The sequence below is a fragment of the Triticum urartu genome, chromosome 3, assembly GCF_003073215.2.
Source record: "Triticum urartu cultivar G1812 chromosome 3, Tu2.1, whole genome shotgun sequence".
Classification (NCBI taxonomy): Eukaryota; Viridiplantae; Streptophyta; class Magnoliopsida; order Poales; family Poaceae; genus Triticum; species Triticum urartu.
Window position 1 is genome coordinate 116,637,631 of NC_053024.1, and position 14,976 is coordinate 116,652,606.

A 14,976-nucleotide genomic window follows, 5' to 3' on the forward strand; every position below is an offset into this window, starting at 1 on the left:
CGTCTGAATCCTAAAATGAAAGAACTGGTAACAAAAGAAATACTAAAGCTTCTAGAGGCAGGTATAATTTATCCCGTTGCTGATAGTCAGTGGGTAAGTCCTGTTGATTGTGTCCCTAAGAAGGGAGGTATTACTGTTGTTCCTAATGATAAAGATGAATTGATTCGACAAAGAACTATTACCGGTTATAGGATGATAATTGATTTCCGCAAATTAAGTAAGGCTACTAAGAAAGATCATTACCCCTTACCTTTTATCGATCAAATGCTAGAAATATTATGCAAACATACACATTACTGCTTTCTAGATGGTTATTCTAGTTTCTCTCAAATACCTGTGTCGACTAAAGATCAATCAAAGACTACTTTTACATGCCCTTTTGGTACTTTTGCTTATAGATGTATGCCTTCTGGTTTATGTAATGCACCTGCTACCTTTCAAAGATGCATGATGGCTATATTCTCTGACTTTTGTGAAAAGATTTGTGAGGTTTTCATGGACGACTTTTCCGTCTATGGATCTTTTTTTGATGATTGCTTGAGCAATCTTGATCGAGTTTTGCAGAGATGTGAAGAAACTAATCTTGTCTTGAATTGGGAAAAAGTGCCACTTTATGGTTAATGAAGGTATTGTCTTGGGTCATAAAGTTTCTGAAAGAGGTATTGAAGTTGATAAAGCCAAGGTTGATGCTATTGAAAAGATGCCATGTCCCAAGGACATCAAAGGTATAAGAAGTTTCCTTGGTCATGCCGGATTTTATAGGAGGTTCATCAAGGACTTCTCAAAAATTTCTCGGCCTCTGACTAATTTATTACAAAAAGATATACCATTTGTCTTTGATGATGATTGTGTAGAAGCATTTGAAATACTTAAGAAAGCATTAGTCTCTGCACCTATTGTCCAGCCACCTGATTGGAATTTACCCTTTGAAATTATGTGTGATGGTAGTGATTATGATGTAGGTGTTGTCCTAGGGCAAAGAGTTGATAAGAAATTAAATGTTATCCATTATGCTAGTAAGACTCTAGACAATGCTCAAAGAAATTATGCTACTACTGAAAAAGAACTTTTAGCAGTTGTATTTGCTTGTGATAAGTTCAGACCTTATATTGTTGATTCTAAAGTAACTATCCACACTGATCATGCTGCTATTAAATATCTTATGGAGAAGAAAGATTCTAAACCTAGACTTATTAGATGGGTTCTCTTGCTACAAGAATTTGATTTGCATATTGTTGATAGAAAAGGAGCTGAGAACCCCGTTGCAGACAACTTATCTAGGTTAGAGAATGTTCTTGATGACCCACTACCTATTGATGATAGCTTTCCTGATGAACAATTAAATGTCATAAGTACTTCTCGTAGTACTCCTTAGTATGCTGATTATGCTAATTACATTGTTGCTAAATTCATACCACTTAGCTTCACATACCAACAAAACAAAAAGTTCTTCTATGATTTGAGACATTACTTTTGGGATGACCCACATCTTTATAAAGGAGTAGATGGTGTTATTAGACGTTGTGTACCTGAGCATGAACAGGAACAGATCCTACGCAAGTGCCACTCTGAAACTTATGGAGGGCACCACGCGGGAGATAGAACTGCACATAAGGTATTGCAATCCGGTTTTTATTGGCCTACTCTCTTTAAGGATGCCCGTAAGTTTGTCCTATCTTGTGATGAATGTCAAAGAATTGGTAATATTAGTAGACGTCATGAAATGCCTATGAATTATTCACTTGTTATTGAACCATTTGATGTTTGGGGCTTTGATTATATGGGACCTTTTCCTGTCTCTAATGGATATACACATGTTTTAGTTGCTGTTGATTACGTTACTAAGTGGGTAGAAGCTATTCCAACTAGTAGTGCTGATCATAACACTTCTATTAAAATGCTTAAAGAAGTTATTTTTCCGAGGTTTGGAGTCCCTAGATATTTAATGACTGATGGTGGTTCACATTTTATTCATGGTGCTTTCCTTAAAATGCTTGCTAAATATGACGTCAATTATAGAATTGCATCTCCGTATCACCCACAATCTAGTGGTCAAGTAGAATTGAGTAATAGAGAACTCAAATTAATTTTGCAAAAGATTGTCAATAGGTCTAGAAAGAATTGGTCAAAGAAACTTGATGATGCATTATGGGCCTATAGAACTGCATATAAAAATCCTATGGGTATGTCTCCGTATAAAATGGTATATGGAAAAGCATGTCACTTACCTCTCGAACTAGAACATAAGGCATATTGGGCTATTAAAGAGCTCAACTATGATTTCAAACTTGCCGGTGAAAAGAGGTTATTTGATATTAGCTCACTTGATGAATGGAGAACCCAAGCTTATGAAAATGCCAAGTTGTTTAAAGAAAAGGTTAAAAGATGGCATGACAAAAGGATACAGAAGCGTGAGTTTAATGTAGGTGATTATGTATTGCTATACAACTCTCGTTTAAGATTTTTTGCAGGGAAACTTCTCTCTAAATGGGAAGGCCCCTATGTTATCAAGGAGGTGTATCGTTCCGGTGCCATAAAAATCAACAACTTCGAAGGCACAAATCCAAAGGTGGTAAACGGTCAAAGAATCAAACACTATATCTCAGGTAATCCCATAGATGTTGAAACCAATATTATTGAAACCGTAACCCTGGAGGAATACATAAGAGACACTTTCCAGAACGTTTCAGACTCCGAAAAGGAATAGGTATGTGGTACAGTAAGTAAACCGACTCCAAAACAATTTTTAAGGCAATATTTCTCCGTTTTGGAATATTTAGAAAAATAGAAAAGTAAGTAGCAGTCCGGGAAGGACACGAGGGCCTCACGAGGGTGGAGGGCGCGCCCTACCCCCCTGGGCACGCCCCCCCTACCTCGTGAGCACCTCGTGTGCCTTCCGGACTATGTTTTCTTGCACGATACGTATTTTGGTCGGTAAAAATTCATTATATATTCTCCCGAAGGTTTTGACTCCCGTATCACGCAAAAATCCCTTGTCTTTGTTTTGAGCTGTTGCTACTGCAGATTAGAGCAAGATGTCTTCTCAAGCGTCAGTCGGGGAGAGCCGAGTATCTAATCCGGCACCGGAACCAAGGGCAAACAGCGACCCTGACCACTTTGGGCCAGCAACGGAGGAAGAGATGGAGGCTGACCTAATGAGGGTAGATGCCATGGAGGATCAAGAAGTCACCTTTCGCTTCCAAGCTGGATTCACAATGGGAGAACTGCAGAGCTCATCTATTCCAAACTCAGTTATCCCTTCCAAAGTTAGATTTCTTTCTTATGAGAATATGAAAAAGAGTGTCACTGGTTCTCCCGCAGCTATGTAGCACCCTTGGGTGCAGGGAGCTTTGGCTGTTACAGGAAAACTCCGAAATGAAATAATGGATCTCAAGCATCAAGTCAACAAGCTTGAGGAGGAGAATCATATTTTGAAGGGCATCATCGCCAAAAACATCACATCACCATCCCCTAAAAGAGAGACATAATCACCTAGGTATGGGCACTCCACTTGGCAACTGCCAAGCTTGAGGGAGTGCCCCGGTATCGTATCACCATCACTTTTATCTTTACCGTTTTCCTTAGTTCGATCTTATTAGTAGTATTTTGATCTAGTAGAATAAAGTTTATGGCATGATCTAGTTGTGAGTTTTGCTTTGTTATCCTTCTATGTAATCGAGTCCGTGAGCTATATAATAAAGATTAGTGTTGAGTCAAGGGATTGATTATTTTGCCATGATCCTAAGTGAATAAAAGAAAAGAGAAAGAAATAAAAATAAACAAAGAGATCATATGGATCTCATGGAGAGTAATGAGCTCACATAGAAAAAGTATGATGAATAAAAGTTGTTGAGAGTTGACAAGCATAGTTTTGGTCATCGTTGCAATTAATAGGAAGTAATAAAGAAAGAGAGATCTTCACATATAGATATACTATCTTGGACATCTTTTATGATTGTGAGCACTCATTAAAATATGACATGCTAAAGAGTTGACATTGGACAAGGAAGACAACGTAATGGGTTATGTTTTCTTACATCTGAGATAAAATTATATTGTCTTGGATCCTCCAACATGTTGAGCTTGCCTTTCCCCCTCATGCTAGCCAAATTCTCAGCACCAAGTAGAGATACTACTTGTGCTTCCAAATACCCTTAAACCAGTTTTGCCATGAGAGTCCACCATACCTACCTATGGATTGAGTAAGATCCTTCAAGTAAGTTGTCATCGGTGCAAAGCAATAAAAATTGCTCTCTAAATATGTATGATTGATTGGTGTGGAAGAAATAAGCTTTATACGATCTTGTGATGTGGAAGTAATAAAAGCGACGGACTGCATAATAAAGGTTCATATCACAAGGGGCAATATAAAGTGACGTTCTATCGCATTAATATTTTGTTCATCCAACCATAAAAGCGCATGACAACCTCTGCTTACCTCTGCGAAGAGCCTATCTTTTATCATTATCTTCTACCTTATGCAAGAGTCATGGTGATCTTCACCCTTCCTTTTTACATTTTATCCTTTGGCAAGCACAATATGTTGGAAAGATCCTGGTATATATGGCTAATTGGATGTGAGTTTTCATGAACTATTACTGTTGACATTACCCTTGAGGTAAAACGTTGGGAGGCAAGACTATAAGCCCCTATCTTTCTCTGTGTCCGATTAAAACTCCAAACCCATAAGTATTGCGTGAGTGTCAGCAATTGTGAAAGATTATATGATAGTTGAGTATGTGGACTTGCTGAAAAGCTCTTATACATTGACTCTTTCCTATGTTATGATAAATTGCAATTGCTTCAATGACCGAGATTGTAGTTTGTTAGTTTTCAATGAAGTTTACGATTCATACTTGATATTGTGATTGAATTATTACTCTAGCATTACAGATCATATGGCAAAAATTATATAAGTTGCTGTTATAAGAATGATAATGATGCCCTCATGTCCGTATTTTATTTTTATCGACACCCTCATCTCTAAACATGTGGACATATTTTTTGATTTTGGCTTTTCGCTTGAGGACAAGCGAGGTCTAAGCTTGGGGGAGTTGATACGTCCATTTTGCATCATGCTTTTATATCAATATTTATTGCATTATGGGTTGTTATTTCACATTATGTCACAATACTTATGGCTATTCTCTCTTATTTTACAAGGTTTACATAAGGAGGGAGAATGCCGGCAGCTGGAATTCTGGGCTAGAAAAGGAGCAAATATTAGAGGCCTATTCTGCACAACTCCAAAAGTCCAGAAACTCCACGGAACACCTTATAATAAATAATGAAAAATCCTCGCCAAAGATGAAGACCAGGGGGCCCACACCCTTCTCACGAGGGTGGGGGGCGCCCCCCCCCCCAGGGCGCGCCCCCTACCTTGTGGGCCCCCTGGTGGCTCTCTGATGACCATCTTCTCCTATATGAAGTCTTTCGTTGAGAAAAAAATAGGAAGCAACCTTTCAGGATGAAACTCCGCCGCCACGAGGCGGAATCTTGGCGGATCCAATCTAGAGCTCCGGCAGAGCTGTTCTGCCGGGGAAACTTCCCTCCCGGAGGGGGAAATCATCGCCATCGTCATCACCAACGCTCCTCTCACCGGGAGAGGGCAATCTCCATCAACATCTTCATCAGCACCATCTCATCTCAAAACCCTAGTTCATATCTTGTATCCAATTCTTGTCTCCAAATCCGGGTTTGGTGCTAGTAGGTTGCTAGTAGTGTTAATTACTCCTTGTAGTTGATGCTAGTTGGTTTAATTGGTGGAAGATCATATGTTCAGATCCTATATGCATATTAATACCCCTCTGATTACGAACATGTTTATGCTTTGTGAGTAGTTACGTTTGTTCCTGAGGACAAGGGAGAAGTCTTGCTATTAGTAGTCATGTGAATTTGGCATTCATTCGATATTTCGATGAGATGTATGTTGTCTAGCCTCTAGTGGTGTTATGTGAACGTCGACTACATAACACTTCACCATTATTTGGGCCTAGAGAAAGGCATTGGGAAGTTATGAGTAGATGATGGGTTGCTAGAGTGACAGAAGCTTCAACCCTAGTTTATGCGTTGCTTCATAAGGGGCTGATTTGGATCCATATGTTTCATGCTATGGCTAGGTTTACCTTAATACTTTTGTTGTAGTTGCGGATGCTTGCAATAGAGGTTAATCATCAGTGCGATGCTTGTTCAAGTAAGAATAGCACCCAAGCACCGGTCCACCCACATGTCAAATTATCAAAGTACCGAACGCGAATCATATGAACGTGATGAAAACTAGCTTGATGATATTCCCATGTGTCCTCAGGAGCGCTTTTCCTTATATAAGAGTTTGTCCAGGCTTGTCCTTTGCTACAAAAAGGATTGGGCCACCTTGCTGCACTTTATTTACATTTGTTATTTGTTGCTCGTTACAAATTATCTCATCACAAAACTATATGTTACCACTTATTTCAATACTTGCAGAGAATACCTTGCTGAAAACCGTTTATCATTTCCTTCTGCTCCTCGTTGGGTTCGACACTCTTACTTATCGAAAGGACTACGATAGATCCCCTATACTTGTGGGTTATCAATGGGGTGGCGGTGCGGCCGTCCTGCCGCACCGATGGGTGCAGCAAGGGCGCTTGCTGCTCGTTCCCCGCCGAGCCGGTGGCAGCGTTGGCGACAAGCGACGGGGAACGACCAACTGGCTCGCCGATGGGCAGCCCGACGCTCACCTCGAGCGCATCGAGCGTTCGCCATGGAGACGACGGAGCGATGGAGCGCCGATTCGACGGAAGGGAAGCTATGGCGCACCCCTACCTGGCGCGCCAAATGTCGGATCACGGGTTCCGGCAAACCCTTAAGGTTCGAACTCTGGGGTGCGTGTGAAGTTCTTTCTCTCCTACCAATCTACGCCCTAACTCGCTAAGGTCTCGCGGACGAACTCGACGAACTCGCAACACAAAGACACAAGGTTTATACTGATTCGGGCCACCGTTGTGGTGTAATACCCTACTCCAGTGTGGTGGTGGTGGATTGCCTCTTGGGCTGATGAAGAACAGTACAAGGGGAAGAACAGCCTCCTGAGGGTGAGGTGTTCTTGTGCTTGGTGTGCTAAGGGTTCGGTGAGATGCCTACGAATGAGTTGTCCCCTTCTACGGTGGTGGCTAGTTCTACTTATATAGGCCCTAGTCCTCTCCCCAAATATTGAGCGGGAAGGGAGCCAACAACGGTGACCAATTTGAAAGGGGACAGCTAGTACAAGCTATCCGGACAAAAGGTGGTCCTCGCCTACCAAAGGTTCTGGTGGTGACGTCGTCCTGGGCTCCATGGTGACCTCCGTCCTGCCGTCCTTCTAGTCTTGGTCTCGTTGCACCGATATGGAAACCTTTGCCTGATGCCTCGGTACTCCGCGCCTGCGCTTGCCTCCTTAGCACCAAAGAGGAAACAAGGACGCTGCGCGTGCTGGAGCCCGCCTGGTGTCGATCGTCATGGCTCACGTCACGAGGGCCTTGCGAGGTTCGCCCCGCCTTGATATCTCCGCTCCTCGCGAGGAAGCCTGGTGAGGCCGCTCTTGAGGAGGTCTTGCGCCGTCCACCTCGCGAGGCTTGGCCCCTCGCGAGGGTCTTGAATGCTTTGTTGATGATGATGGGACGTACAGACATGCCAGCACATCCACGCCATGGGCCGCAGGCAGGCAAGTCTGGGCACCCCCGCTCCCAGAACGCCGACAATTTATATTTTCTTATATCATGATAAATATTTATTATTCATGCTAGAATTGTATTAACCGGAAACTTAGTACATGTGTGAATACATAGACAAAATAGAGTGTCCCTAGTATGCCTCTATTTGACTAGCTCGTTAATCAAAGATGGTTAAGTTTCCTGACCATAGACATGTCTTGTCATTTGATGAACGGGATCACATCATTAGATAATGATGTGATGGACAAGACCCATCCGTTAGCTTAGCATAAATGATCGTTTAGTTTTATTGCTATTGCTTTCATCATGAATTATACATGTTCCTCTGACTATGAGATTATGCAACTCCTGAATACCGGAGGAACACCTTGTATGATATCAAACGTCACAATGTAACTGGGTGATTATAAAGATGCTCTATAGGTGTCTCCTATGGTGTTTGTTGAGTTGGCATAGATTGAGATTAGGATTTCTCACTCCGATTGTCGGAGAGGTATCTGTGGGCCCTCTCGGTAATGCACATCACTATAAGCCTTGCAAGCAATGTGACTAATGAGTTAGTTGAGGGATGTTGTATTACGGAACGAGTAAAGAGACTTGCCGGTAACGAGATTGAACTAGGTATGATGATACCGACAATCAAATCTAGAGCAAGTAACACACCGATGACAATATTCTGTTATGCGGTTTGACTGATAAAGATCTTTGTCGAATATGTAGGAGCCAATTTGAGCATCTAGGTTCCTCTATTGGTTATTTGCCGGAGATGTGTCTTGGTCATGTCTACATAGTTCTCGAACCCGTAGGGTCCACACGCTTAACGTTCGATGACGGATTGTTTTATGAGTTATGTGATTTGATGTACCAAAGGTTGTCCGGAGTCCTGGATGAGATCACGGACATGACGATGAGTCTCTAAATGGTCGAGACGTAAATATCGATATATTGGAAGGCTATATTCGGACATCGGAAAGGTTCTGAGTGATTCGGATATTTTTCGGAGTACCAGAGAGTTACGGGAATTCGTCGGGGGAAGTAGTGGGCCTTAATGGGCCATACGGGAAAGGAGAGAAGGGCCTCAAGGGTTGGCCGCGCGCCCCCCATGGCAAGTCCGAATTGGACTAGGGAGGGGCGGCACCCCCCTCTCTTTCCTTCTCCCTCTCCTACTCCTTCCCTCTCTCCCCTCTTGGAAAAGGAAGGGGACTCCAACTAGGATTGGGAATCCTAGTTGGACTCCTCCTATAGGCGCGCCCCTCCTAGGCAGGCCTCTTCCTCCTCCCTCCTTTATATATGTGGGCAAGGGGCACCCCAAAGGCACTCCAAGATTTGTCTTAGCCGTGTGCGGTGCCCCCTCCACAGTTACACACCTTGGTTATATCGTCGTAGTGCTTAGGCGAAGCCTTGCGCCGGTAACTTCATCATCACCGTCGCCACGCCGTCGTGCTGACGGAACTCTCCTTCGGCCTCAACTGGATCAAGAGCCTGAGGGATGTCATCGAGCTGAACGTGTGCTGAACGCGGAGGTGACATACGTTCGGTACTTGGATCGGTTGGATCGCGAAGACGTTCGACTACATCAACCACGTTACTAAACGCTTCTGCTTTTGTTCTACGAGGGTACGTAGACACACTCTCCCCTCTCATTGCTATGCATCTCCTAGATAGATCTTGCGTGATCGTAGGAAAATTTTGAAACACTGCGTACCCCAACAGCGGCATCCGAGCCAGGTCTATGCGTAGATGTTATATGCATGAGTAGAACACAAAGAGTTATGGGCGATAATAGTCATACTGCTTACCAGCATGTCATACTTTGATTCGGCGGTATTGTTGGATGAAGCGGCCCAGACCGACATTACATGACCGCATTCATGAGACTCATTCTACCGACGTGCTTCGCACACAGGTGGCTAGTGGGTGTCTGTTTCTCCAACTTTAGTTGAATCGAGTGTGACTACGCCCGGTCCTTGTTGAAGGTTAAAACAGCACACTTGATGAAAGATCATTGTGGTTTCGATGCGTAGGTAAGAACGGTTCTTGCTAAGCCCATAGCAGCCACGTAAAACTTGCAACAACAAAGTAGAGGATGTCTAACTTGTTTTTGCAGGGCATGTTGTGATGTGATATGGCCAAGACGTGATGAGATATAAATTGTTGTATGAGATGATCATGTTTTATTAAAGTTATCGGCAACTGGCAGAAGCCTTATGGTTGTCTCTTTATTGCATAAGATGCAAGCACCATATAATTGCTTTACTTTATCGCTATTTTATAGCAATAGTTGCAAAAGCAATAGTTGGCGAGACGACCATGTGACAACACGTTGATAAAGATCAAGATGATGGAGATCATGGTGTCATGCTGGTAACGATGGAGATCATGAAGGCACTTTGGAGATGGAGATCAAAGGCACGAGATGATGATGGCCATATCATGTCACATATTTTGATTGCATGTGATGTTTATCTTTTATGCATCTTATTTTGCTTAGTACGACGGTAGCATTATGAGATGATCCCTTAATAAATTTCAAGGTATAAGTGTTCTCCTTGAGTATGCACCATTGCGACAGTTCATCGTGCCGAGACACCACGTGATGATCGGGTGTGATAAGTTCTACGTTCACATACAACGGGTGCAAGCCAGTTTTGCACACGCGGAATACTCAGGTTAAACTTGACGAGCCTAGATATGCAGATATGGCCTCGGAACACTGAGACCGAAAGGTCAAGCATGAATCATATAGTAGATATGATCAACATAGTGATGTTCACCATTGAAAACTTCTCCATCTCACGTGATGATCGGACATGGTTTAGTTGATATGGATCACGTGATCACTTAGACGATTAGAGGGATGTCTATCTAAGTGGGAGTTCTTAAGTAATATGATTAATTGAACTTAAATTTATCATGAACTTAGTCCTGGTAGTATTTGCATATCTATGTTGTAGATTAATAGATCACATATTGCTTCCCCATTTTATTTATGATATGTTCCTAGAGAAAAACTAAGTTGAAAGATGATAGTAGCAATGATGCGGACTAGCTCCGTGATCTGAGGATTATCCTCATTGCTGCACATAAGAATTATGTCCTTGACGCACCGCTAGGTGACGGACCTATTGTAGGAGCAGATGCAGACGTTATGAATGTTTGGCAAGCTTGGTATGATGACTACTTGATAGTTTAGTGCACCATGCTTTATGGCTTAGAACCGGGACTTCAAAAATGTTTTGAAATGCCATGGAGCATATGAGATGTTCAAAGAGTTGAAATTGGTATTTCAGACTCATGCCCGAGTCGAGAGGTATGAGACCTCTGACAAGTATTTTTGCCTATAAGATGGAGGAGAATAGCTCAACCAGTGAGCATGTGCTCAGAATGTTTGAGTACTACAATCGCTCGAATCAAGTGGGAGTTAATCTTCCAGATAAAATAGTGATTGACAGAGTTCTCTAGTCACTATCACTAAGTTAGTGAAACTTCGTGATGAACTATAATATGCAAGGGATGACGAAAACGATTCCCCGAGCTTTTCACGATGCTGAAATCGGCGAAGGTGGAAATCAAGAAAAGCATCAAGTGTTGATGGTTGACAAGACCACTAGTTTCAAGTAAAAGGGCAAGGGAAAAAAGGGAACTTCAAGAAGAATGACAAGCAAGTTGCCACTCCCATGAAGAAGCCCAAAGCTAGACCCAAGCCTGAAACTGAGTGCTTCTACTGCAAAGGAAATGGTCACTGGAAGCGCGAAATGCCCCAAATACTTGGCGGATAAGAAGGATGGCAAAGTGAACAAAAGTATATATGATATACATGTTGTTGATGTGTACTTTACTAGTATTCATAGTAGCCCCTGGGTATTTGATACTGGCTCAGTTGCTATGATTAGTAACTTAAAACAGAAGTTGTAAAATGAACAGAGACTAGTTGAGGGCAAGGTGACGATGTGTGTTGGAAGTGATTCCAAGGTTGATAAGATCACCATCGCACACTCCCTTTACCTTCGAGATTAGTGTTGAACCTAAAATAAATGTTATTTGGTGTTTGCGTTGAGCATAATATGATTGGATCATGTTTATTGCAATACGGTTATTCATTTAAGTCAAAGAATAATTATTATTCTATTTACATGAATAAAACCTTCTATGGTCATACACCCAAAGTGAATGGTTTATTGAATCTCGATTGTAGTGATACACATATTCATAATACTGAAGCCAAAAGAGGCAAGGTTAATAATGATAGTGCAACTTATTTGTGGCACTGCTGTTTAAGTCATATTGGTGTAAAGCGCATGAAGAAACTCCATGCTGATGGGCTTTTGGAATCACTTGAGGCTTGCGAACCATGCATCATGGGCAAGATCACTAAGACTCTGTTCTCTGGAACAATGGAACGATCAACAGACTTATTAGAAATAATACATACTGATGTATGCGATCCAATGAGTGTTGAGGCTCGTGGCGGGTATTGTTATTTTCTGACCTTCACAGATGATTTGAGCATATATGAGTATATCTACTTAATGAAACACAAGTCTGAAACATTTGAAAAGTTCAAAGAATTTCAGAGTGAAGTGGAGAATCGTCATAACAAGAAAATAAAGTTTCTACGATCTGATCGCGGAGACGAAATATTTGAGTTGCGAGTTTGGCCTTCAGTTGAAAGAATGTCGAATAGTTTCGCAACTCACGCCACCTGGAACACCACAATGTAATGGTGTGTCCGAACGTCATAACTGTACTTTATTAGATATGGTGCAATCTATGATGTCTCTTACCGAATTACCACTATCGTTTTGGGGTTATGCATTAGAGACAACTGCATTCACGTTAAATAGGGCACCGTCTAAAAATCCGTTGAGACGACACCGTATGAACTGTGGTTTAGCAAGAAACCTAAGCTGACGTTTGTTAAAGTTTGGGGTTGCGATGCTTATGTGAAAAAGTTTCAACCTGATAAGCTCAAACCCAAATCGGAGAAGTGCGTCTTCATAGGATACTCGAAAGAAACTGTTGGGTACACCTTCTATCACAGATCCAAAGATAAGATCTTTGTTGCTAAGAGTGGATCCTTTTTAGAGAAGGAGTTTCTCTCAAAAGAAGTGAGTGGGAGGAAAGTATAACTTGATGAGGTAATTGTACCTGCTCCCTTATTGGAAAGTAGTTCATCACAGAAATTAGTTCCAATGATTCCTACACCAATTAGTGAGGAAGCTAATGATGATGATCATGAAGCTTCTGATCAAGTTACTACCGAACCTCGTAGGTCAACCAAAGTAAGATCCGCACCATGGTGGTATGATAATCCTGTTCTGGAGGTCATGTTACTTGACCATGACGAACCTACGAACTATGAGGAAGCGATGATGAGCCCAGATTCCGCAAAATGGCTTGAGGCCATGAAATCTGAGATGGGATCCATCTATGAGAACAAAGTATGGACTTTGATTGACTTGCCTGATGATCGGTGATCCATTCAGAATAAATGGATCTTCAAGAGGAAGACGGACGCTGATAGTAGTGTTACTATCTACAAAGCTCGAATTGTCGCAAAAGGTTTTTGACAAGTTCAAGGTGTTGACTACGATGAGATTTTCTCACTCGTATTGATGCTTAAAAGTCTGTCCGAATCATGTTAGCAGTTGCCGCATTATATGAAATCTGGCAAAGGGATATCAAAACTACATTCCTTAATGGATTTATTAAAGAAGAGTTGTATATGATGCAACCAGAATGTTTTCTTAATCCTAAAGGTGCTGACAAAGTGTGCAAGCTCCAGCAATCCATCTATGGACTGGTGCAAGCATCTCGGAGTTGGAATATACACTTTGATGAGTTGATCAAAGCATATAGTTTTATACAGACTTTTGGAGAAGCCTGTATTTACAAGAAAGTGAGTGGGAGCTCTGTAGCATTTCTGATATTATATGTGGATGACATATTGTTGATCGGAAATGATACTGAATTTCTAGATAGCATAAAAGTATACTTGAATAAGATTTTTTCAATTAAAGACCTCGGTGAAGCTGCTTACATATTAGGCATCAAGATCTATAGAGATAGATCAAGACGCTTGATAAATTTTTCAATGAGTACATACCTTGACAAGTTTTTGAAGTAGTTCAAAATGGAACAGTCAAAGAAGGAGTTCTTGCCTGTGTTGTAAGGTGTGAAGTTGAGTAAAGACTCAAAACCCGACCATGGCATAAAATATAAAGAGAATGAAAAGGCATTCCCTATGCCTCAGTCATAGGTTCTATAAAGTATGCCATGCTATGTACCAGATATATTGTACACCTTAGCATGATTTTGGCAAGGGAGTACAATAGTGATCTAGGAGTAGATCACTGAACAACGGTCAAAAATTATCCTTAGTGGAATAAGGAAATGTTTCTCGGTTATGGAGGTGACAAAGAGTTCGTCGTAAGGAGTTACGTCGATGCAAGATTTGACACCGATCTGAATGACTCTAAGTCTCGATTTAGATACATGTTGAAAGTGGGAGTGATTAGCTAGAATAGCTCCATGCAGAGCATTGTAGACATAGAAAATTTGCAAAATACATATGGCTCTGAATGTGGCAGATGTCGTGGTTCTAACTCTGACAGTGATGTAGGGGGGTATGTATGGAGAGGCTAGGTCTCAGCTATTGGGAAGTTGTAAACACACCAAGATGTACGAGTTCAGGCCCTTCGCGGAGGAAGTAACAGCCCTACGTCTCGGTGCCCGGAGGCGGTCGATTGGATTACTGGCGTGTGAATAACAGGGGTGCGAACCCCTCATACTGAGGAGGGGGTGGCTTATATAGAGTTCGTCGGCCCCCTCCTGCCCTCAGTAATGCAGGGTTTAAGGTACATTTAAGGTTGGGCGTTACTGGTAACGCCCCTAATAAAGTGCTATAATGACCATAAAGACTACTTAATAGCCAACCGTTTGCCTGCGGAGTGACTTTAGGTCTTCTGGCAGTCGAGTGGTTGGCTTCATAGTCGAGTGATAGCTTCTTGGTCGAATGTCTTGAATCCGTCGAGTGGGATACCTTCAAGTCGATTGAAAGGTGACTTCCTCTAGGGACGCCCTTGGGTAGGTCTCTTTGGACGGGAACGTGCCCCTACCCTAGGTGTGTAGCTTCATCATTAGCCCCTGAATGGATCGAGGTTTTGAGTGGGGAAAGAGTTGGGGAACTCCCCGACTGGCTCTTTGGGCTACGTGAGTGCCTCGCTTCGGGTCAATCGTCACGGATGACGTTGCCAACCTTTTTCAGTCGCCTTGATCCATTCTA